General features: G+C 39.5%; 1 long non-coding RNA gene across 1 annotated transcript in view; it reads right to left on the bottom strand.

Moving 5' to 3' along the window:
* Positions 1-3,484: 3,484 nt before the first annotated feature.
* Positions 3,485-25,651, bottom strand: part of LOC121058537 — a 256,855-nt gene continuing 234,688 nt past the window's right edge. The window contains exon 3 of the long non-coding RNA XR_005814228.1: positions 3,485-3,816. This is a non-coding gene — a long non-coding RNA (uncharacterized LOC121058537). The remainder of the gene's footprint in view (positions 3,817-25,651) is intronic.

Genomic DNA, 25,651 nt, shown 5'->3' with positions numbered 1-25,651 from the left:
CATTGTTGCTCATTGTTCACATTGAGAAATACTTTTTTCTTAATGTTATGCATAATAATGAATGAGACACAGCTATGTTACTGACTGAGCTTTGAATTGAAAACTGACAGGTGTGCTCATGTGGGACAATACAAATTCTAAAGGCAAGAGAAAAGGACAATGAAGTTAGGAACAAAAAGGAGAAATACTTATAAAAAAAATAATTGAGGTCAGATTGGAGTCTGCTTAACTTTACATTCACCTTTATAAAGAACATTCTAGCGATAAGCAGAATAGTATTTGTAACACTGATACCTCACCTCTCCTCTTAGAGTTACCCTTTAGAGGGATGTGTAAAAAATATATAAAGCAACTGACCAGCATCTCTGTAAACTGTTGTCTTGAAAAGTAAATAAATAAAAAAACAGAGTTTAAATATATTATGAAAGGCACTGTGACCCAGTAAAAATGGAAACTAGAGGTGAAATCCACAACATAGAATCACCTAAAAATTGGATCTCTGCATCTGAGTTAGTGCATCTTGAGTTCACTAATAATTTGTGGGGAGAATCAGACAATTGGAATAAGTTGTTCCTTCTTAAAATAAAATCAATGTTGCCCTGTGTAGCTTGTTTGTTTGCTTAACTGTTGATAAAGATAGTCTTATGGACCAACTAAGAGCCAAAATAGGAAAGACAAATCTTTAAATACATCTTTAAATTCATTTGAAGAACAAGACCTCAACTATTACAGGAGTGAATGACAAAAATAAGCTGAAAGCTAAGAAAACATGAATGAATGGCAAAGCTGAACACATAAGCCTGAAACAACATACCTAGTATGAGAAGCAAACAAACAATAAATCAGTGAATTTAGAGAAATTTATTTGAAATATGACAAAGTTAGTCTAACTGTATTTTGGGTTATATTTGTTACTGTTGAGGTAAGGTTATAGCACTTTCTCAATGTGTTTTGCTGGTTTTTTTTTGTTTGATTTTTGTTGTTGTTGTTTTGTTGTTGTTGTTGTTTTACATTTGAGATGTGTTTTTTTATGTGTTAACCCAATTCTTGTGTCCATGTGCAAAATAAGATGAAGTTTGGCTTTTTTCAGTTTGAAATTGCCTTGTTTTTTCTTATATCTACAGAGCTATTCCAACACAGGTTTTCTAACAACCTTAGACAAACCTCTACAACCTTAAAACAGGAAGAAGGATCACAGGTAGAAAAGTGACTAAGTAGAACAACAACAAAAAAAAAATCAAATGCAAAATTAAGCATTACAGAAATCTGTTCACAGTCAGAACACCATAAGAAAGAGATATTACTGATGTATTTTAAATAAATTATTCTAAAAACTCAAAAGGGATAGAGCAGATATATGGAAAGACATCTGTTTACATGGAAATTTAAATTTAGATTTTGATCACAGAATCACAGAATCACAGAATTATAGGGGTTGGAAGGGACCTCAAAAGATCATCAGGTCCAACCCCCCTGCCAAAGCAGGTTCCTTAGAGCAGGCTGCCCAGGTAGGCGTCCAGACGGGCCTTGAATATCTCCAGAGAAGGAGACTCCACAACCTCCCTGGGCAGCCTGTTCCAGTGCTCCGTCACTCTCACCGTAAAGAAGTTCTTTCTCATGTTGGTGCAGAACTTCCTGTGCTCCATCTTGTGGCCATTACCCCTTGTCCTGTCCCCACAAACCACTGAAAAGAGGTTGGCCAAATCCCTCTGTCTCCCACACCTCAGGTATTTATACACATTGATGAGATCCCCTCTCAGTCTCCTTTTCTCCAGGCTGAACAGACCCAGGTCTCTCAGCCTTTCTTCACAGGGAAGATGCTCCAGGCCCTGTATCATCTTTGTGGCCCTCCGCTGGACTCTTTCCAGGAGACCCCTATCTTTTTTGTACCGGGGAGCCCAGAACTGGACACAGTACTCCAGGTGAGGCCTGACCAGGGCAGAGTAGAGGGGGAGGATCATCTCCCTTGACGTGCTGGCCACGCTCCTTTTAATGCACACCAGGATCCCATTGGCCTTCTTGGCCATGAGGGCACACTGCTGGCTCATGGTCAACCTGTCGTCCACCAGGACCCCCAGGTCCTTCTCCTCAGAGCTCCTCGCCAGCAGGTCGTCCCCCAGCCTGTACTGATATGTGTGGTTGTTCCTTCCCAGGTGCAGGATTCTACACTTGCTCTTATTAAACCTCATTTGGTTTCATCCTGCCCATCTCTCCAGCTAGTCCAGGTCTCGCTGAATGGCAGCACAGCCTTCTGGCATGTCAGCCACTCCTCCCAGCTTTGTGTCATCGGCGTATTTGCTGAGGGCAGACACTATTCCCTCATCAAGGTCGTCGATGAAGATGTTGAACAAGACCGGACCCAGCACCGACCCCTGGGGAACACTGCTAGTCACAGGTCTCCACCCGGACTCTGTGCCACCGATCACCACCCTCTGAGCTCAGCCTGTCAGCCAGTTCTCAACCCACCTTACTGTCCACTCCTCTATCCCACGCTTTCTCAGCTTTGCTAGCAGGATGTCATGGGAGACAGTATCGAAAGCCTTGCTAAAGTCAAGGTAGATGACATCCACTGCTCTCCCCCCATCTACCAAGCTGGTGATGCCATCATAGAAGGCAACGAGGTTGGTCGAACACGACTTCGCCTTGGTGAATCCATGCTGACTACTCCTCATAACATTCTTCTCTTCCAATTGCTTGGAGATGGCATCCAGAACAAACTGTTCCAACACCTTTCCAGGGACAGAGGTGAGACTGACTGGCCTGTAGTTTCCCGGATCCTCCTTCTTGCCCTTCTTGAAGACCGGAGTGACATTGGCTATCCTCCAGTCTTCAGGCACCTCTCCTGTTCTCCAGGACCTTTCAAAGATGATAGAGAGCGGTTCGGCGATCACCTCTGCCAACTCCCTTAGCACACGTGGATGCATCCCATCGGGACCCATGGATTTGTGTGCGTTGAGCCCACTCAGACGCTCCTGAACCACTCTCTCGTCAACCAGGGGGGAGCCCTCCATTTCCCAGACCCTTTCTCCTCCCGCCAGGGTCGAGGAGTCCCGGGGGTGGAGTCCTTGAAGCAAAGACTGAAGCAAAGAAAGCATTTGGTATCTCTGCCTTCTCGGCATCTCCCGTTACCAGGACACCCCCCTCATTCAGCAAGGGACCCACATTATCCCTAGTCTTCCTTTTACTGTTTACATACTTAAAATAACCCTTCTTATTATCTTTTATCTCTTTTGCGAGCCTCATCTCTAGGTGGGCTTTAGCCTTCCTCATCGCGTCCCTGCAGGCCCTGACAACACTTCTATACTCCTCCCAAGAGGACAGGCCCTTTTTCCACATTTCATAGACCTTCCTCTTCCTTTTGATCTTATCGATGAGCTCCTTGCTCATCCATGCAGGTTTCCTGCCCCCCTTCCCCGATTTCCTACTCTTAGGGATGCACCGATGCTTGGAAGAAGTGCTGTTTAAATGTTGCCCAGCTCTCACAAGCACCCTTGCCTTCTAGCAACCTAGCCCATGAGATACTCCCAAGCAGGTCCCAGAAGAGGTCAAAGTTGGCTCTCTGAAATTCCAGGGTAGCAATCCGGCTTTTAGCCTTACTTCTTCCACCAAGTTCCATCTTGAACTCCACCATCTCATGGTCGCTGCATCCCAAGCTGCCCCCAACCTTCACATCCCTAACAAGCCCATCCCTGTTGGTAAGGACAAGGTCCAGAAGCACCCCCCGCCTCATCAGCTCCTCCACCACCTGCGTCAGAAAATTGTCTTCAACGCATTGTACGAACCGTTTGGACTGCGCGTGCCTGGCCGAGTTGCTTACTCAACAGATGTCTGGACAATTGAAGTCCCCTATGAGACCAGCACCCGTGATCATGAGGCTACTACCAGCTGCTTGTAGAAGGCCTCATCGACCTCCTCTTCCTGATCTGGTGACCTGTAATACACCCTCACAACAGTGTCCCCCCATACCAGCCCACCCCTTAATTCTCACCCACAAGCTCTCCACTTGTCCTTCACCCTCCCCCAGGTGGAGCTGGGTACACTCTAATCGCTCCCTCACATAAATGGCAACCCCACCTCCCCCACTTCCCCAGCCTGTCTTTCCTAAAAAGGACATAGCCCTCCATGACAGCGTTCCAGTCATGCGAGCTGTCCCACCACGTCTCTGTGATTGCAACGAGATCGTGGCCCTGCGACCGAACACAGATCTCGAGCTCATCCTGTTTATTTCCCATGCTCCGTGCATTGGTATACAGGCACTTTAGGGAAGCAGCAGGCACAGTTACCCCTGGAGGGATGCAAGAAGAAGATTCTGGATGGGGTATCGGGATCATTACCTTCTCTTGAGGAGCCCTCAGACAATCCTGTGGGACAACTCAGAGGTTTTTCCCTACTATCTTCAACAGTGACAGCAGTGACAACTTCCCCCAGCCCTTCTCTGTCACTTTTAGCTCCCCTCCCTTCCCCTGTCGAATCTAGTTTAAATCAATCCTAGCTATATATATATAACTATATATATAGTTATATTGTTATATAACTAGGATATATTTTATATATATATATATATAACTATATACCTAGTTTGATATATGATTGCTATGAACTTTACATGTAAGGACTACTTTTCAAAAGTTAAATCCAAGTTGAATAATTCTTACTGACCAGAAGAATCTGTATGTGATACAGTGATGCACATGAAAGTGAACAATGGAAAACAAAGAGGTACTTGGGGGAAAACTGGACAAGCCCTCAAACAAGGCTATCTTTGTTGGCAAAGTACAGACAAGAGCACTTAGCAGGCACGCATTTGTGTGTGCTTTTTTATATAAATGCTTGAAAGGAAAGCATAATCTAAGAGTGCATATGCCATACTAAATCCTTTATTAACTCTCCTAGGTAATAACAACCTTAATGTTTCACACAAGCAGATACCTTTCAGACTCATGCAGGGAAATAGGCTTTCCTGCATCACATCATCCATCACAATCCATATCTATCAGATGATAAATTACTCTCACCAAAAGGGCTTCTATTGTTGATTAAATGTGTGATGTGCATATTACAGCAGTTTGTAGTATTTAAAAGCGAGAAATGGTATGTTTTCTGGTTTCTTTCCTCATTCTCTTTAGAAATAATGAACATATTCTTGAAGTACTATTTTCTACCTTCATTTTGAATCCTCAAAGATACTGTGCCAGCTTCTCTAGCCAGTTACATTATAGTAGCAAATTGAGGTTGCTGTCACAGTGACACAGAGGACAGAAATCTAGTAAAGAGTAGGAAGCTATCTTTCAAAAGTCAAAAGGTCCTATGATTTATAGCAATACAAGATATGTCCTTACAGAAACTAACTTTGCTTTTCAGGTGCCTTTTTCTAACAAGATGAAACTAAAAAGCATAAAGGTGAAATTGAGTTAAAGATTAATTCTTTATGCAAATGCCACATTTTACTTTCAAATTCATAAGTACAATTATCCATCATGTTCCAGAAAAAAAGAAAAAAAGAAAGTGGTGATAACTGAAAAAGCAGATAATGGATAAGTACTATAGCGGACCAATTATAGTGAATGCTAAAAATTACTTCTTTACAAACTCATTCTCAGCCCCTTCTGTTCTTTTGATTTATGTGTCATATGACTTTTTAATCTCTAGATTTTTATTTTATTTATTTATTTATTTTAAATACCGCACTAAAAAGCTTACATTTAATGGTTGGGAATAGACTTGGCTTTCTTTCTGTACAAGGCAGATTGTATCTTCCCCAAAGAATTTTTTATGGTAGTTCTTTGCAAAAGATATTGCTTGCCCTCTGTGGATACCTACAACCTAACATGTTCATCCATATTAGTCTTGATGCTATACAAGAAGATTCTCATTAAAGGTACAGGCAGTAACTGTTTGCTTTTTCCTCCAAACGTAGTACCAACGACACAACATATCCAAACTATCTAGCAAAATTATGATATTTTTGTGAAGTTAAAAGAGAAAGATATAAAGGAAAGCTTTTGGTTGAAAGGATGAGTAGTATCTTTCAAAACCTGCTGGAACAAACAACTATCTTAAACTGTTTTAGTGCAGAACTTACAGAAGCATATAAAGTTAACATCATGTACTAAAATCCAGTACTGAGATCAAAAGGCTGAGCTACAATCAAGTTTAAAACAGCTGACCATATAAAACAAGGCTCCACATATCTTTGCTAATATGTCTTTCTACACACTATTTGTAAGAACATCTTACAAAGTTCTAAAGAATTTCTTTTTCCCTTTTAAATACATTTAATTAACAATTCTAAAGAATTTATTATTCCCTTTTAAATACATTTAATTAACAAAATTTAAAATTAGAACTTATTGTATAGATATGGTCACAGATATGTCTTCCGGTTTCCTACTAAAAAGAGAGAAAAATATTCCAAGTTAATTAATGGCATGTGTGTTATGTCCTGTGTATTTTACCAAGTTATCTTCTCATATGACCTAGCATATCATGAGGAGTGTTTTCATTCTTATAATTCATTCACCTTCTGACATTAGTAAGAATATCCTTACTGTTCCTTTATGACTATCTGCAACATATCCTCAGACTATAGAATTTAAAATGATTGCAGAAAGAGGAGGCTTCACATCAAGGCTCTCTGGGTCTGTTGTCAATGCCTTCCCATAGTAGATAGGCACAAGTTTCTCAAGATCTCACTCCTACAGCACAGTCTGCCCACTGCACCAGCAGTTATTACTGAAGCAGTCCTTACAACTAGGTTAGTGTATTCACAAAACCAGCAGACATCTAGGTGGTCTAAATTTCCCTGCTTGAACAAGGAGGTTGAACCAAATGGCCTCCAAAGGTTCCTTCCAATCTCAACTATTTTCTCATTCTGTGATTCAGAGATCTGTTATGTGAGTATTCACCAGGAGCAAAGGTTTCAGATAAAAACAAAGTTTAAAAGCTATCATTGTTTTCTGTGAAAAATGTCTGTTTGTTTTGTTTGTTTGTTTTTTTAAGGTCACAAGCAATGCCTTTTATGAGAATTCTATGGAAAGGAGGAAAAAAAAAAAAGAAAAAAAACACTAATATAATTAGAACAAGAAATATTTTATTGAGTAGACAATTTTGTAATGGCCTTTCTATTCTTGAATGGAGTTATAACCCACAATCATCAAAACATTTCCATTAAGAAGAGTAGTAGATTTCAGTGATTTCAGTTACAAGTGAGAAATATCTACAGTTTGTAATGGTCAAAAGTTATGATTATATGTCTGAGCAAATCAGAACTCTTAAAACAAAAACAGAAACAAAACAAAACAAAACAAAACAAAAATCTCATTACATCTGGACAAAGTGGGATACATTTTTGACTGAGTTGTTGTGAAGAACACTGCCTCTTCAACATTCTAGGGCAAACTTTCTAATTATTCAGAAGAGTGATATTAACTAGGTAGAGTCCAAGTCATACAAGTTACATGATGTCACTATGGCATTAAAGTTCCCTGTCATGTTCTTGGCATGATTCTGAACTTCTCTGTTCTTTCCTTTTGCAACTTCTCATGAATTATCATGCAGGTATAGGCAGCATCTGATTAAGAAAAAAAAAAAAAAAAACAGTGTAATCACGGAGTCATTGAGTCACAGTCACAGAGTGGTTAAGGTTGGAAAGAACCTCTGGAGATCATTTAGTCCAATCCCCCTGCTCAAGCAGGGTCACCCAGAACACATTGCACGGAATGGCATCCAGGCAGGTTTTGAATATCTCCAGAGAAGAAGACTCCACAGCATCTCTGGGCAATCTGTTTCAGTGCTCTATCATCCCCACAGTAAAGAAATGTTTCCTCATATTCAGATGTAACTTCCTGTGTTTTAGTTTGTGTCCATCCTATCCTATCACCATTATATGCTGTGTAGGCTTTTTTAATGTACATATTGAAATCTAGAGAAAAAGCAAAACCAATTCAGGACAGGGAAGTTGCAGCTAGAGAGAAAACATATCACATACTCATTTGGTGCAATATTCTGCATACACAGTGTAGTACTTATTTATATTTTCAGTGCTGAAAAGATTTAAAGGCCAGTCAGTGCAAAGAAACCCATTTGCTTTATGTCTAAAATATTTTGAATGTTTACAGTTGTACCATGAAAGCAGGTGCATCTGTAATTATATTATGACTCTTTTTCTACCTTCTTAGGATTTATTTTGATGAGTAAAAATTATTATTTCATAATTAAGTAGTGTAGGGGAAACAACAACAAAAATCTTATGAAAATAATTTCTAACATCACAGAGAAATCTCTATATGACAATATTTGAAAAAACTTATTTTCAATACAAATATTCAGTATTTCTTATTCTGCTTGCTTTCTCTCTATTGTGTTACTGAAAGCTTGCAAGTAGTGAGAAAGAGGAAGGAAAAATTAAAATCAATAAACCAGAAATTAATGCATGACTCTTTCACTCTTCCATTTCTTAGTGAGATCTGATTTCAGAATTAAGAACATTTCTGTCAATTAATTGTTTCATTAGATGTCTTGACCAGCTCTGTCACTTATATAGCCTTATACACTACTTTCCAAAAATATATATAGGACAGGTCCTTTGGTCAAAAAGCTCAAAATCAAGCAAGTAAAGGATGTACAGTAGCTGTCCTGCCAGCACTATATTTCACTAATTAGGGAGACCCAAGAATTAGACTACACTGAAGATGGGAGAAGTCAGAAGTAATCACTGGCATTGACTTTGGTAGAGACTCCATCAAAATGCTCTCACTGGGAATCACACATACTACATCACACCAAGGTTTTAAGACTTACATCTGGGTTAATCTTGATATGCAGTATTGCTCTTTGAAGCCATAGGGGCTCTGAAAAGGCAAAAGCACTCTTTGAAAGAGCCATTAGGGCTCTATTAAACAAGAAACTAACAGAGAGAGATGTAATAATAATTTGTTGTTGTTGTTGTTGTTGTTGTGATTTTTTTCTTTCTTTTTATTTTTGGGTGGCTTTTTGTTGTTGTTTTCCCTTGACATCTTTGTTTCAGAATGTTTTCAGGTAACACTATCTAGTAAATACAATATTGAAAAAACATGAAGGAAAGGAAGAAAAAAAAAAAAGCTTCTGACCTTTTTCTAGTATTTAATGCTGTTGCAAATGAAAAAGGTGAACTAGTTCCAGATAACAGTTCCAGAAACTGTTCTCTCATATAAAAGCAGCTTTGGGGGGCGGGGGAGAAGGGGAGGGGGGGAAGGTGAGGGGGGTGGTATTTGTTTGTTTGTTTTGTTTCAATGAAATAGCTGGGAACTAAGTATTATTTTTTTTCCAAATAAATAGCGGAAACCCTCTTGTAAAGGGGTGTTGTGGGGAACTGGATGGCTTTTGTCAAATACTGTCTGAATAGCTGAATCATTATCTTGGTTGCTAATGGTTGATAAGTCAGTTCTACAATCCTCATAGAAGAAAAACAGAAAAGAAGATAATTCACTTCTGAACCCACCCCTCCTACTTAAATTCTGAAAATAAAGCTGAGTTTTAGAAGTGACATGTCTTTCTTGTTCTCTTGTGGGATAGAATAGGAAAGGAGAGGGAGAGAGAAAGACATGCAACAGTCTACAAAAGGCATCTGTCTTTCTCAAATTGTGATTGTAGTGGCCTTGTGTGTTTTAGCCTGGCATTAACCTATCATCCTGTTTGCTATATGGATTATGCTTTTATAGTACCATGAAGTCTCAGCGTTGCCCCTACTTAATATTATGAGTCTCCTACACCCTTTCACTTCCACTCTCTTTCCTAAAGTGATATACCTGTTTATAACACTAGGATTGTCCTGGTTTCAGTTAGGACAGAGTTAATTTTCCTCCTAGTAGCTGGTAGGGTGCTATGTTTTGGATTAGGATGAGAAGAGCGCTGATAACATGCTGATGTTTTAGTTGTTGTGGAGCAGTGCTTACACCAAGCCAAGGACTTTTCAGCTTCTCGCTCTGTCCTGCTAGCAAGCAGGCTAGGGATGCAGCAGGAGCTGGGAGGGGAAGGTTACAGAAAGGTTTTCAAATTATTTATATCTCATCAACTTTTTTCCATCTTTGTAAATAAGGTCAGTTCTAGACATACTAATTTACAGTCTGAGTCTAAGAGCAGAGATTTATTTGTTTTAAATAATCTGAACTCTCTTTCCAGTCAAACAATAGTGTTTATTTTAGGTCTCAATGCCTTTTTCGGCTAACACCGAAAGCACATTTATACAAACGAATGTTTCAAAATAATATGGAGACTACCCTTCCGTGCTGGAGGGAAAGTCCCCCAGTGCTGATGGGGAAGGCCTTCTTTTGGAAATAATCTGATTCCTAAGTGATATGTTTCCCTGAGAACTGATAAGAAATTCCTCCCAATTAACACTTATCACTGCTTTAGATGGCAGTGCAGGGTGAGGGAAAGATAATATCATCTTGGAGCTCGCAACTCCTCATTTTGAGGTTAACCGTGATAAACACTTAACAAAAAGTTAGTTTTGAGTAAAAGCCAAACTGTTCACTGCTATAAGACATTTTTAATGAGCTAACTGTTCACTGCTGTAAGAATTTTGAAATCATAAGTTGAAAAAGAAGTAAAATTTTCACTGCTATGCAAACTTAAACAGAAAATGTCACCATAAATAGCTAGGTTTTAAGCTTCTCTTGGGCTCCAGCTGCCTACAGCTCTGCCCTGCTTGGCCATGGCCCTTGCCCAGACAGGCCCGTGCACTGGCACTTGTCCTGGCCCAGTCTCTGCCCAGCCCTGTCCCCAGGCAGGTATATAGTGACAGAGAGCTGGGGCTGCCCGGGTGCCTGTCTGCCTGCTCCTGTGGTAGTAGAGCCTCCTTCCAGGGTGGTAGGACGTGACGGGCAGCCAGGGCACCTGAGCCCTGCCATTGGGAGCCCCTGATGCTACCGGTCTTAAGGAGTGCTAGCCCCTTCCGGGCCTTGGCAGTGAGATATGTATTCCTGCTATGTCCAATATGCAGGATGAATCAATAGAAACTAATAGGAAATTTCAGGTCTTCTTTATATATGATCCAAAGAGGAAAATAGATTTTTTTCTTACGTTTTGAGCAACCATACCAGTTGAACAGAAGGAGACATTTTTAAAGAGAATTGGAATCTCCAGAAAATCTTCCATCCGTCTGAAGAGCCACATGACAGTTAAAAGAGCAAATGTAGGCCTTCTTATTTTTCAATTTTTGTCCCTAGTACATCCCAGAAGTTTTTTCCTTGATTTTAGCTGTCATTTTTGCTGTAATCAGTTCTTTATTTTTATATAAGAACACAGATCATTTTGATGGCATGAAATTTTTTACAGAATAATCCAGTTGGTATTATTTGTGAATAATATCCTATATTCATGACAGTGAAAGATCAGGACGTCACATATAAACTGATACCCCCAAACCCAAGCAACCAAAAAAAATCATTCTTTGAAAATTTTATTTTCATTCTTTGAAATAGACGAGTCTGAATGTAATGCTTCATGGACACAATGGGTACAACAAAATACCCATTCATATTTTTAACATTCCTAATGAGTAGAATCTTCTGCATTAACCTCTCCCCATCACTGGCTTGAAAAGCTATCTAAACTAGGCCAGGGAAGAAGTACAGAGTTTAGCTTCAAATCTCTGGTGAACTATTTCAAGGAGTGCTAATTATAATGCAATAGTGAGAGCAGGAGCTGCTCATTGCTGCTGAAGCTCAAGTCAGCATTTGTAAATGGTTCACTCTGTCTATCTGCTGTCTATCTGCACTACAAAGATCTCCCTTTTAATGTACTAAAGTCTAACAGATAACAAATCTCTTACCCTTTTCTTACATTAACTGTTAAATGCATGTAGTCCTGTTTGCTTTGTCCACAAAGCTAGTTTAAAAGGCACTCCATATTCTCATTATAGCTGCATGAATACCTGATTCATCAACATGAAGGGAAACACAAAAACAAATGTTCCTACAGACACCTAGGAATACTCTATCCCTACAACATCATTAACCAACCACATCATTGGTCTGGTTCAGATTTCTGTCTCCTTTCTTTCTACATCCCTATTTTTATGTCTCTCACATATACTGTTGATTCAAGTTAAAAGACAGATTAAAATTGTTTATTTTATATATGATTTGCTCCCAAGAAATAAAAGATTCATTTAACTTTTACAGATATCTGAAAAAGTTAACCGTGGAGTCCAAGTTCAATAAGGCTTAGTTAAAACGAAAACTAATTACTGAAGATTTTATAGTTAATGGCAATAACATCAAAAGTATCATTCTAGAGGAGCTAGAAAGGAAAAAAAAAAAAAAAAAAAAGGCATGCTGATCTTTAGGCAGTATCGCTCAATGACTAAGTGTTGTTTGATATTCATTAAATGGGGAGGTACCTTATAAACTTTAACTGATGAATGATTAAACAAACACTGAAGTGGTAGATTAAATTTAGGATGATTGGAAAAACTTTTAACCAGAGGCAAGTCAAATCACTAGAAAGTAAATTGAATGATCTTGGGGAAAAAAATTACTTGAATTGTCATTATATAAGGGATTTCATTAATCTGTTTGTTCTTGGCTTTGTTTTACACATATTATTTTTCTGTCAAAATATGATGTATTAAATAACAGTCATCTGTAAAATATTATGGAATAAAATAATTTAAAGTTTACTCTAGTGTTGGTTTCATTAACTACTAGACAGAAATGAACAATCTCTGTTATCTTCTTAAAAGTCATTGGTCACCACAGATGCTTTGTGAGTTTCTCTTATATATGTCCCAAGTTACCTGGCAAACATATAGAGTCTTTATGAGAAGGAATGACTGCAGAGTTTTGATTGCCATGGTTATTATGCTTTTAGTACAACATTCTCCTGGGATATAGAAGAAGAGGTCCTTAGTTGCCAAACTTCAATATAGGTTTATGACATGCATCATAACATAATTCATAATGTTGAAGAAGAAAAAAAAAATAGGGGGTAAGGGGAGCTATGTGTATGATGGCTGAATGAAAGAAGTTTGAAGGTATACATCCCTTAAAAGTATGAAGAGAAAAGAACTAAGAATAAAATTGAGATTTCAGAAGTTCCTGATTTTGACCTATTTCCATTAAATCTTTTATTTGTAATCTCAATGGGAATAAAAGAAAAACAATATTGAGCACTTAGAGTACCGTATGGTAAGTGGCATGGAGAAAACAGTCAATGTGGAAAACATGTCTGTCTTTTCTAATCAAATATTGAATATTGAATAAAACTGTCTGATTTCAGGTTTAAAACAAGAAAAAGTATGATTTCTTCATACAATAAAAAGTTACATTTATAGCACGGGATGTTGAGGAAGCAAATTCTTTATGACTGGACAAACTCATGGCAGAAAATCCATGACTACTAAACAAAACACCTCTCTCTTCAAACTCTCTCCAGTCATATTCTGACAGACTGAAAATTAAGAATCAGAGATGATTTGAATTCTCACAGTCAGAAATATGAAGGAACTTCTACTCTCTGTGTCCATAAACTTTAAGTTGATTGAAGACTTAGGGAAAAAAAAAAAAAAAAAAAACTTTATTCTATTCTTTTCAAATAATCTATTCTGGAACACAGTAGGTTTTTGTGGCCTCAAAGACTGATCTTTCTATTTATGCTTTAAGAGTATCCATCAGAAAGTAGTTCTGCCCCAGACATGTAATAATAATGTAATTAAAATGGCTAGTGCCCTTGTAATACACATCATGTAATTCACATGTTTTAATTTTATGATCACATATTTTATCTGATACAACCTGGCCAAGAGAATATAATTACACCATCAATACAATTTCCACTTAGGCCTTTGAACTTGCAAGAAGGAGAACGATCTAGATGTGCTCGTATTAGGATACGGATTTAAAATAGCATAGTGAACTAATAGAATCAGATGAATTAAAGAAAGTGCATGAGTTGGGAAGTTTTACTGTGCTGATATAACTATAGATAAACGACTAACTTCAGATGTTACTGAAGGTGTGCAGTTGTTAAAGGAGTCAAAATTTCATCTGGGATGAATTTTCTGATGAATCAGTTTGGTTTTTTTTTTTAATTTAAAACATTTCTTCAAAACAAAATCAATTATGAAAATCTTCTGTAGGAGTACAGGCAGCGTTGATTCCAAGGTCTTCCTAGTTTCATGCCAACTCATATGCCAAAGAGGAAGAACTAGCCAATTCTGCTAAATAGAAAAGGACTGATCCATGACCCTAAAATCAAGTGTCAAGAACTGATTTTCATCCATGTTCGTTAAATCTAGTCTTGTGTAAAGCAAATTGGCCATGTTTGTACTGCAAAGCACTCTGCCTTGAATCTTCCTTCAGCCCTTTGTGCTATATCTGAGAAAATTATTTATTTTGTGAAAATGTGGGGGGGTCTGTGAGTTGCTTAAATGTACAAAGATGTTGAGAGAAATCACGAGTACTGTTCAAGGGTGAAAAAGGCAAGACTGGTGACATTTTCTTGGTATTGCCTTGTGAGATCTGTGTCAGGGCCATGACTGTGTCATTTGGTTCTGCAACTCTTCCCCTCTCCTCAGTTTCTGTCTGCCTGTGCTAAGGACAGCTCTGCAACAGTTCAGCCGAGTAACCTGGGATCAAAGTGCTGGGAAGCTGTCAGAATACAAGCCTTGGAGGCCTGTGTCATTGGTGTTTGCCTTAGCAAACATCAATTCTATCAGTCTCCCTTCGTAAAACAGATATTCCAGAGATCTGATTATTTTCATGGCCCTCCACTGGACCTGCTCTAAGAGGACTATGTCTCTCTTGTGCTCGGGCCTCAGAGATGGACACAGCACTCCAGGTGGGGTCTCATGAGAGCAGAGTAGAGGGAGAGAATCACCTCCCTCCACTTTGACTTCAAGAGGGTTCCCTTTACTTCACGGGCTCCCTCTTCAAGCATGTCAGCATCCCTCTGGATGGCATCCCTTCCCTTTAGAATACCAGCTGCACTGGTCAGCTCAGTGTTGGCTTGGTGAACTCAGAATACAACATCTATTTTAAACATCACACCTTTTTAGGTAGTAAAGTAAAAAATAACAGTAGTGTAAGTACCAGTAAATTATCACATCCCAGGTACCTTAGTGTCATTAAAAGCCATTCTGTGAGGGATACTGGTTGCAGTAGATGGGAAGTACTTGAAATTTGACAAGGGGAAGTGCTGCCTTTCAACCTTTGGTCAGGCTATAACTTTTTGTAGAATGAACCTACTGTTTACTGCTGGTTCTGAGTCAATATTGTATTCCTCTGTGGTTAATTAGCTGGTTGTAGAAGTATACTCCAGGACTAAGCAAGTCTGCAGAAGTAGATGGAGAAAAACCTATGGCTCTCAAATCTGAAGGCCAAAATGAGGTTCATTCACAATTTTATTATTCTACTGTATCTGTTCGATTTTTTTCACTGTGAATCATGTATGACAGTAGAGGATTTCTCTGTTTAAGAACAACCAGCTATGTGGTATGAAGAATTTTGACCTGTTCATGAAAATTTTAGCACAAATAAATAGTGTCACAGTACCAGTGAGAGGCCAGGAGATACAGGCCTTTTCTGGCATAGATTTTTATTATTCATAATTTATTTGTGAAACAATGTTTCCTTCTCAAATAAGAAAAAAACTTTATAGCTGGATATTTCAGAGGCCCCACAAAAGAATTGTGAAAAACTCCTCAGGTTTCCAGTTTTCCAGGACAATTTTTATTCTATGTGGTGAATGCCTTTTGGTTCAGAATAATGCCAGTGTCAAATATTAGAAGTTCTAGAGTTTAGGAAATTGTTGTTCCATGCTCTGATAAACTATGCCTAAAAGAAAAAAAAAAAAAAAAAAAAAAAAAAAAAAGACTATGAGAAACAACTAGTCTTACCACAATTCTCTATAACAACTAATACTTCTGAGTATTTCATTTGACTTTGAATGTTACAGTTTCTCAGGAAGAGATGGGCCATGTATACCAGGATTTCTCTTTATCATGTGATATGTAAACTTCTCCAGTTCCCCCACAACTGAAACAACTAAAATAATTTATCTCTTAGTTACAAAGTTTCAAACAAAGAGCATAAAAGATGCGGTACAGGGATCTTCTGTATTGTTCTTCTGTGTTCAATTAAACACAGTTTCAAGATCCATTAAATATTTTTCAACCCTATTGATTTCTTGTTCCACCTCATTCCCCCTTCCCCCCTCCTCCCCCCCCTTCCTCCCCCCCCAGTAGAGTTGTAGACAATTTCAAAAGTTCTGTATATAAATTGCATTACATTTGTAGATTTGCTTCTCTCAATGACTTTTTGTGAAATCCTTTGAAATAGCCTATACAAAACTTAGATTTTAAACCACTGAATATCAAGCCAATATTCACAGGAGACAATGGTAATGTACTCCATAAACATCTTTTTACAGATTTTGCTGCTTTCCTGAGAATGGGACCTTTCACATAAAAATAAATTCTCACACCCTTTGGCTGTGGAAATAGCCTTCATTTCCTAAATCAATAGATTTCTGTCTTGTTCACTCTGCAGTCAAGACAGACCAAGCAATGTAACACCTACAGAGGTGTGAATGTCTTTCATCTGAATAGGATCTTAACTTCAAAGTCAGTCTTTGACTCTTTAAATGCATATGGCTCAATTTTCTGTTTGTTACAAACTGCAGACAGTGACCAAAATCACAGTTTAGCTTCCAGTTATTCTTGTTCCAGCAGCAGTAAACCTCATACAGCTCACTTCCCAATGTACTTGCAGGGAACCACAGGTGGCAGGTCCTGGTACAGTCTTGTCACCTCGATAAGCAGCCAAGGGAGCAGTTTTCTGCACAGCTTGTGCTGCAACTGCAGTATGGCCAATTTGGAAGAGAGAGAGTGAGCTCCTTCCACCTCTGTGCTGTGCAGTTCTGTTGAAGGAATTACAGCCTTGCTAGGTACACAAGACAATTCAACAAATAGATTTCAGTTGGTCAAACCTGTTTTTTTTTACACACAGCATCTGTCACATACACAGGATATTATGCAAGCTTACTTAAAACAAATAACAACGTGTATTTTATAGTTTTGCACAGGTGAGTGGATACTGAATCTAACTAAACTGTATGCAAATGAATTTAGCCCTTCATTCTGTGCAGTTCTTAATCACAGCCATTATTATAAGCATATTTTCAGTGTTTGAGACTCACTGACCTCTCGTGGAAAGAATTGACAAGCACTCAATACCAGGAAACAACCTGCCCCTCATGAATTATAATGATAAACATCCTCCACTCTACCATGGTGGAAACATTGATCAAAATATTTTTGCTTATGTTTCACACTTAAGATAAACATCATTTGTATTGGTTTTCCTGTAAAAGAAGAGAGGCTATATTGACAGACATGTGAGTGTCTAATATTATTGGAAGACATTTTTGAAAGTATACTATGCACTTAAGATTTTTAATGTAAAAATGCTTGAGACAAAACTAAGTGTAGTATTAAAACTGTAAGGTAAGTATCTGAGAACACTGTAAAATACAATAAAGCTGAAGTTGTCACCTGAATTACACGTGATGCAGATAAGTATCTGAACTGTGATGCAGCACCTCAAAATTTAGCTTATGCTTATGCTGTATGAGTGCTTAGGTCCCCTTTATTCCCATTTTCCAGGACTGTTCACATCTTGTGGATCTTAAATTCTTCAGGCATCACAGATTAACCTATAGTTCCCTTAACAAGTGACCCAGGCAGATACAGGGGAGTGCACCCCACTCAGAAGAAAGGCATTTACCTCCACATTGCCATCCACATAAGTCAGTTTTAATAAAGCCTGTCAGAGATGTCTGAGAGGTTAGATGTTGTTAAATATTTCCCATAAAGGATGTGGGAAATATGAGCACAGTTTTGTTCAGCCTCACGAGCATGTAATCCTGAAGGACCACCAGTCTGTGGACTATTCTTAGAAAAGTTGTCAAGAGTGATCTTTTGGTCAGGATAGACATTTTTGTAACTATGAAACGTGCTATGTGCTTTTCAACTTTTTCAGATTTTACATAGCAAAAGCAGTATAAAGCAATGTAAAGAAACCTTAGAGTAGGACTACAACTTTTTTTTTTTTAAATGTGTGGCTTAAATAAAAGTCCATATTTCTCATATCATATTTTTGGGTGGCTTCTTAACATCACTACCAAGCAGTCTAAGAAAGTCCTCAAAGGATAACACCTACTAACTAAACTCATTAGTTTGATTAGCCATGGTTACAAGCCATTTCAAGAATAAGTCCTTGCATAGAGAATGTAGAGATTAGGAGAACAAGGTTGTAGGAGAACAAAGTTGTATGAATACAAACTGATACTCACAGAATATAGGCATAAATCTTCATCAAAAAAATAAATTCTCCAAAATTTTGTGCCTGTGAATTAACCATGGTGGCAGAAAAAGCATTCTTCCAATTAACGATCTGAACAGATTGAGAGTTTGCATATGTAAAACTTAGTATCAAATATTGTGTCCCATGATAGTAACAGAAATCACCTTCACATAAAATTATGCTTTCAACTATATGAAGGTATTTTCTGTTTCAAGTATTTCATTGTAGATGCCTCCTTTTTTTTTTTTTTTTTTTTTTTTTTTTTTTTTTTAAAAATAGCTTCTGCTACTGTGGTGGGTTGACTGGAGCTGACTGGCAGATGCTCTCTCATTCCCCCTCCTCAACAGGAGGGGAGGAGAGAATAGGATGAAAAAGCTCATGGGTTGAGACAAAGACAGGGAGGTCACATACGAGTTACCATAATGGGCAAAAGAGGCTCAACTTGGGGAAAAATAATTGAATTGAATTGAATTTATTGCCAGTTAAATGTAGAGTAGGTTGGCAAAAAAAAAAAAAAAAAAGATAAAACTAAGAACATCTTCCCTCCACACCCCTTCTTCCCCTTCCCAGGCTCAGCTTGATGAGCCCATCATTTATCATTGCCAACTCCTCTGCCTCCTCCCACAATAAGGGGTGTGGAGAGGTGTCAGTCCATAGCTACTCCTCTCTACTGCTCCTTCCTCCCCACTTCCCCTTACTCCAGCATGGGCTCCTCTCCATGAGCCACGGTTCCTGCCAGGATCATGATCCTGCACGTGCCCTCCATGAGATGCAGCTTCCTTCAGGGTACATCAACCTGCACTGGTATGGGGTCTTCCACAGGGTGCCAGGGGACAGCCTGTTTCACCAGGGGCCTCTCCACAGGCCACAGGGGAACTTCTGCTCTGGCACCTGGAGCACCTCCTGCCCTCCTTCTGCACTGAGCTTGGTGTCTGCAGGGCTGGTTCTCTCACTTTGCTTCCCTGCACACCTCTCTCTCACACATTGCCACACTGTTTTTTTGCCCTTTCTCAAATGGGTTTCCCCTAAGTGCCCCAGGGTGACTGCCAGGCCCAGCTGGGCCCTGCAATGGGGTCACTGGAGCCATCTGGAACCAGCTATGTCCTGCACAGGGCAGCTCCAGCCTCACCTCACAGAGGCACCATCCTGCTGCCAACACCTGGGCATCTGCACTCCATACAGTTACGAAAGCATCTGATGCCTCCTTCTTGAAAAACAGAAGATAGTTTCTAATGAACATTTTTACTTCTTCAGTAAAAAAAAAGAAAAAAAAAAAAATCCCCCCAAAAAGTGAGTTGTTTTTACACTACAGTAAAACTTTTCTCCTTCCTTTCATTCTAATGCTCCCAAGATTTTTTTATTTTTTTTTACCATTTGTGAAAATAAAAAGCAGATATGTCTATGTCAGTGATTAAAATAACCATAAAATTATGACTTTAAAATCCTATGCATTCTATTCTGTATTCTGCAAATGTTTCTAATTAGCTTGCTGGCTAAAGCGATAAGGTATTTATTAACAAAAGATAGGATTTTCTGCTGCTTTGTTTTCCTATTTTTGAGGTCAAAATTCTTTGGAACAGTGACAGACATAAATAGATGTAGGGCATACCCAGAAATCATAAGCACAAATATCATAATCATTGGAATACGTGGATGTCAAAATGTATATGAATTTTAAATAAAATTCACAGAAGAAAAAGCCATTAGATGTGGTTATATGGAAGGATGCCACCTCTGATTTTATCTGCAGACATCATAATTCTAATAGCACATAACCTTTTTTTTTTTTTTCCTCTCAGCACAAGAATAATTAATAGATTAGGACTAAATAGAAAATGAAGAGTACCTCGTGGTCTCTTTATTCCTGTAACACCTATAACTCCAAAAGTGAGCCATCTTTATAAGACTTAGCTCAGGTACACAGTGTTTTGCCATCTGTGTAATTAATACAACTAATTTCAATTAGAGAACGGCCACAAAAATAACTCCATTCTCAGGAATGGGAAGGAGGAAGAGCAAAGCATAAGGAACAGACAAGCAGAGACTAATGAAAACTGAAATTTAGAAATGGGAAGTTATTCACCCATATATCTCCTCCTATGCCAAGTGCTGTATTTCAGACTGGTTTTTAAGGTGAAGAGCTGCAGTAGTTGACCTTGAAAACCTAAAGAAAAGTTACATCAGTTTTCCCTTCAACCAGTGCCAGATAGGATTAGTTCCTAATTGCAGATAAAGTGAGGATGTTCTCTTGGCTCCAATATTTGCAGTGAGCCATTTATTTGGGAAGAGATTATATTATTTGTTCTGTGTTTAGTGCTTCTCAAAGAGTGTACAGAAGAACTGTACTCTATAAATAAAGCCACTTCAGTAACAACATGGCTAATTAATAGCAATCCGTTTTGTCATTTATACTATATAAAATTAAACTTTTCTTTCATGAGCCAGATGCCCTGTTCAGTAATCACTCAGAGCAAAAGGGTTTTACACTTTTAAACTTCAATGCCTAAGTTCCAGATGATCACCCTTGTATGACTTCAACATCTGTGCACTCCAACTGGTTTCAAATGCCTTTTTAAAAATGTTGTGGATTTTGTTGTTGTTGTTAATGTTGTTGTTTCTTAACTGTAGTTATTTGATTGGAGTTGTTGAGGAAATTTAGCAGCAAGCTTATGCTGCTAGTTTTAGTTCCACTTTACATTAAAAGTAGCCTCCTTGTTCATTCAAGCAAACCTGCACCACTAGATTGATTATAAATTGGATTCATGACAGTAGTTACTGTTTTACTGGCAATGTAGAAGAGCTAGAAAGGCACAAAGGGCAAGATTTACAAAGTGGACTTAGATGTGTAGTTGTCTTGTTAGCTGCCACTGGCAATCACAAAATCCAACTTATCTGCCACCAACAGTCCTAAATATCTGTTCAAGCAGTAAATGACTGAACAGATTTTATGCTTAATATACAGTGAAGTTTGAGAGTGATTTACAAAACAGCCATTCTTATTATTTCACTTACCTACACACTCTGATTCAGTAGGCATGCTCAGAGTTTCTGACTGCATAAGTGTGGTGGTTTTTACCTTGCTGGGTAGCTGAACTCCACCACAACCACTCTCTCACTCCTCCTCTTTAGGAGAAGAGGAGAAGAAGTATGCTGGAAAGAAAAAGAAAAAAAAAAAAAAAAAAACTCATGGTTTGAGATGAGAGTAATTTAATTAAATGCAAAAGGAAGAAGGAGAAAAAAAAAACACACACACACACACAAAAAGCCACATGGAAGCATGGAGACAGAGAAAATAAGTTACTCTCTACTTCCCATCAACGACCGATGTTTTACCATGTCCCAGGAAGCAGGGCCTCAATATGCATAGCAGTTGTTTGGGAGGACAGACATCTTCATAACGAGAGCCCCCCTCTCCTTCCCCTTTTCCACCTTTTACTGCTGAGTGTGACATCACAGAGCATGGAATATCCCTTAGGTTTGTTTAGGTCAGCTTCTCTGGTGATGTCCCCTCCCCACCTCTTGCCCACCCCCAGCCTGCTGGCTCTTGGGAGGTTGGAGGGAGTTCTGATGCTGTGCCAGCACTGCTCAGCAATAGACACAACACTGGTGTGACACCAGTGCTGTTCTAGCTACAAGTGCACAGCGCTGTATGTGCTGCTGCAGGGAAAGTTAACTCCATCCCAGCCAGACCCAGCACAATAAGTAATGCCAAGAAACTATGTCTCAGTAAGTAATTAGGAACTGTATATGAAATATGGAAGATCAGATGAAATTCCTTTAATCTTGAGTAAGAATTTGTTCTTCAGTTTCCTCCTCAACTTTCCTTGTAGGTAAGGTAGCATAGGCAGCAAGTTATTTCTTCCTACTCTGGTCTGCTTCACGTGTGTTAAAACACTTGTTTCACTAGAAAATAACGACGACTCCATGGACATATGTGTAGAATGATCACCAGAGCTCTAGTTCGTCATTAACATCCTCATCACTGCAGAGAAGTTTAACAAGAGAGACTTTCCCACGCTATAATATGACTCAAAGAGACACCTAGAGTCAACTAATGCATGAAAGCATGCTTCACACAGCTGAAATTAAGATTAAGATTAATAGACTATGGGAAAACAAATGTTATTTAGGAAAAACATCTGGCACAAATATCTAGTGTCCAAAGAAGGAATACTGTTATGCAGCCAGAAAGACTTCTCTCTCAGCTACACACCTAGTTACCAGAGTAATGAGACTTTGTCCATGGTGTTTCTTAGTAGTCAGTTTAGTTGACTCCCTAGGGTGTTTACTGATTTACTTGAGTGTCATATCTAGGTCTCTGCCTCATAAAGCACGTATACCTACGCATTTACGGACCTTGTACTTGTATTCTTATATCATCAGGGCCCTGAGAGTGCTACCAGGCCCCACTGCCCCTGCCCAGCCTCTTCTGGTCCCCTCCCTCTTCCCACAGGACCAAAAGCTGTTACAGCCCAGTCCTGGACTGTCAGTCCCTGCCTCAACTGTGTGCCTGGCATGGTGGTCTCCAGCCCTGTCTATAACCCTGCCTCCTGGAAGGACCTTGGCTCTACTCAGCAGGTAGCTTATCTCCTGGATGGACCCTCAGACAGACACCTCCTTTTGTCCCAAGCTCGAGTCCAAGGCTGCCCCAAGCCCTAGCTCATCACTTGCCATGCCTGGAACTGTTGAGGGTCTCATCGTCAGCACTGCCCACCCTGTGCAGGCCCTGGGAGGCTGTCCTCTCAGAGAGGGCACAGCTGTGATGGGGTCAACCCCGGTTGGCTTATATAGTCCACGAGCTTAATTCACAGTTTTGTATTTGACTAAGTACATGAGCATGATATTGTGGTAGTAACCTAAGACTAAATTCCTGCTGGAAGTATAGATCCAGCTGCCTCCTGAGTAGTAAGTCTAACAAAGTTCTTTAGAGAGGTCAAAACAAACCCAAGTGAACCCAAGCTTGGGGATAGAGAGTAACTGGAAGCAGGTGTTTGATCTCCAAATGAGATTGGAGAATAGCTTGTGGGAACAATTCACCTATAGAGAGTATGTCTACAAACCCTCATGTGGAAGAAAAGTAAGACAGAAGACTTAGTCTTGAACTGACAGAGAAAAGCTTGGTCTTCAAAGGGGATTTTTTGCATATTTCTGAAACATATTTCTAAAAGGCTACTCTTAGAGTATATGGAAAAGTGTCTGTTATAATCCCTTACTTCTTAGGTATCTAAGTGTGAAACCAAAAGTTTTAAAGAAATCACTGACAACCAAAATTATCTTTCCAACCTTTTTTCACTGTAAAGAGCATTTTTGCACAAAATTTGTATAAACATTAATTTTGAACTCTATTTTGAATGTGGAGCTACATATCCATGGCCTGGGTTTCAGGGATTATGAGCCCTGTGCTAACATCAAGAACCATAGAGCCACAATGAGTTTCCTTTTCTTTGGATAGCTGTCACTGAAGCTTAGCAGCCAATTTGGAAAACATCTTGCTTTTTGTTTGGTTGGTTTTGAGTTATGTCATGTATGACATTAAAAGAGCACTCTTGACATAATAAATTGTTTTGACCATTTTGACCTACTGCATATATATTTCATGAATGGTGCAGTCTTTACAATAAAGGCAGAACTGACTGTTAGACAGCAGCTGCTTCCTCTATAAAGTATTTGTTTGTCCCTTGAATAAATGATTTAAATCAAGATATTCACTGAATGACGCAACAACAATCTCACAAACTCTGTAGCAATCTCACTCAAATGACTGGAAGTATCAGAAAACACCTAGATAGAAAAATATTACCTGTGGGCTACAGTTTCAGATGTACTCAGGTATATGCCCAAGTATCAAGTTTCTACCGCACTGCCTGTAATTAGTGCCACCTGCTTCTGCTTAGAGTCATGTTTCTGCTGGCAGACATGCAAAGTCAGTGCTGCATTCAGCATCAATAAGCTGCTCAGAGATCAGCTCAACATGAAGCATAGAGGATCCTCCAAAGCACTTTTGCTGGAGTGACCTAAATCAATAGCAGGTATTGAATACATCTCAAGACAGTGCCATCCTAAAGGACTGCTGAACAGCCAATTGGGTTACCACAGAAAAAGTTAAATATCTAAAATAGTCTATGTACTGTTTTGGAGCTTAGAAGGAAACACAGCCATATAATTGTAAAAACAAGGAAAGATTCCTGCCTAACAGGAGCTAGACATATAGCACTGTCTGCAGGAGACCCACAGCAAAACAGCCCAAAACTCCCTCATCAGCACTCGCAGAATGGAGGGGGACCAATAGCACCAGAGAGTGGAAGCTGGCTACAGCAAGGACCACCAGGAGGAAGAGTTTTCCCCCAAAGCCTGAGGTACCCTTACAGAACCGCTTCACCCCTCTACTGACTGAAAAGAAAAGACCTGTTGCAGGGAGAGTGGAGCTGAGTAAGACAGTTGTGCTTCCTGCACGACAACCAGTCCAAATAAGAAAAGGGAATGGGTGATAGTGGTAGGTGACTTGCTTCTCAGAGGTATGGAGGCACCTATCTACTGACCTGATCCACTCCCAAGAGAAGTTTGCCGCTTACTGGAAGGCCCACATCAGGGATGTCATGAAGAGACTACAAAGCTTTGTAAAGTCTAACGACTATTATCCACAGCTGTTGTTTCACATAATGCAGCCAGGAGCAGTCTGAGGAATATCAAGAGATATTACAGAGCCCTGGGAGCAGCAGTAAAAGACTCAGGAGTGCAGGTAGTTTTTTCATCAGTCCTCCCAGTCAAAGGGAAGGGGATTGAAAGTGTCAAGCAGGGGTTCAGCTACTTAGACCACGGTATTTGCTTTGAGAAACCTGGTCCACTGGGGACTGCTAGGGTCCTTCTGCCAGAGAAGGGGAAGAGCATCTTTGGTCATAGGCTTGCCAAGCTGGTAAAGAGGGCTTTAAACTAGAGTTGCCAGGGAAGGGGAACTTCAACCCATCTTGTTCATCCCAGTTTGATGCCAGTGTCAGTGATGGATGCCTAGAGCCTGAAGAAAGGTCATGGGTCAGCAGGAGAGTTCTACAATACCAAGGGTAAGGTAAGGTGGGCCAGGGCAATCCCTAGCACAAATACTAGCTGGACAGAGAATGGATTGAGAGCAGCCCTGATGAGAAAGATTTGGGGATGTCACTTGATGAGAAGCTCAATATGAGCCAGCAATGTGTGTTTGCAGATCAGAAACCAACTGTATCCTGGGCTGCTGTATTGGGTCTACGTGGCAAGGTTTTGGTAGTGGGGGGCTGCAGGGGTGGCCTCTGTGAGAAGAATCCAGGAGCTGTCCC

This window comes from Cygnus olor, chromosome 1 (genome assembly GCF_009769625.2).
Source record: "Cygnus olor isolate bCygOlo1 chromosome 1, bCygOlo1.pri.v2, whole genome shotgun sequence".
Taxonomy (NCBI): domain Eukaryota; kingdom Metazoa; phylum Chordata; class Aves; order Anseriformes; family Anatidae; genus Cygnus; species Cygnus olor.
Note: the sequence above shows the minus strand (reverse complement) of the source record. Positions and strands in the feature narration are given on the sequence as shown.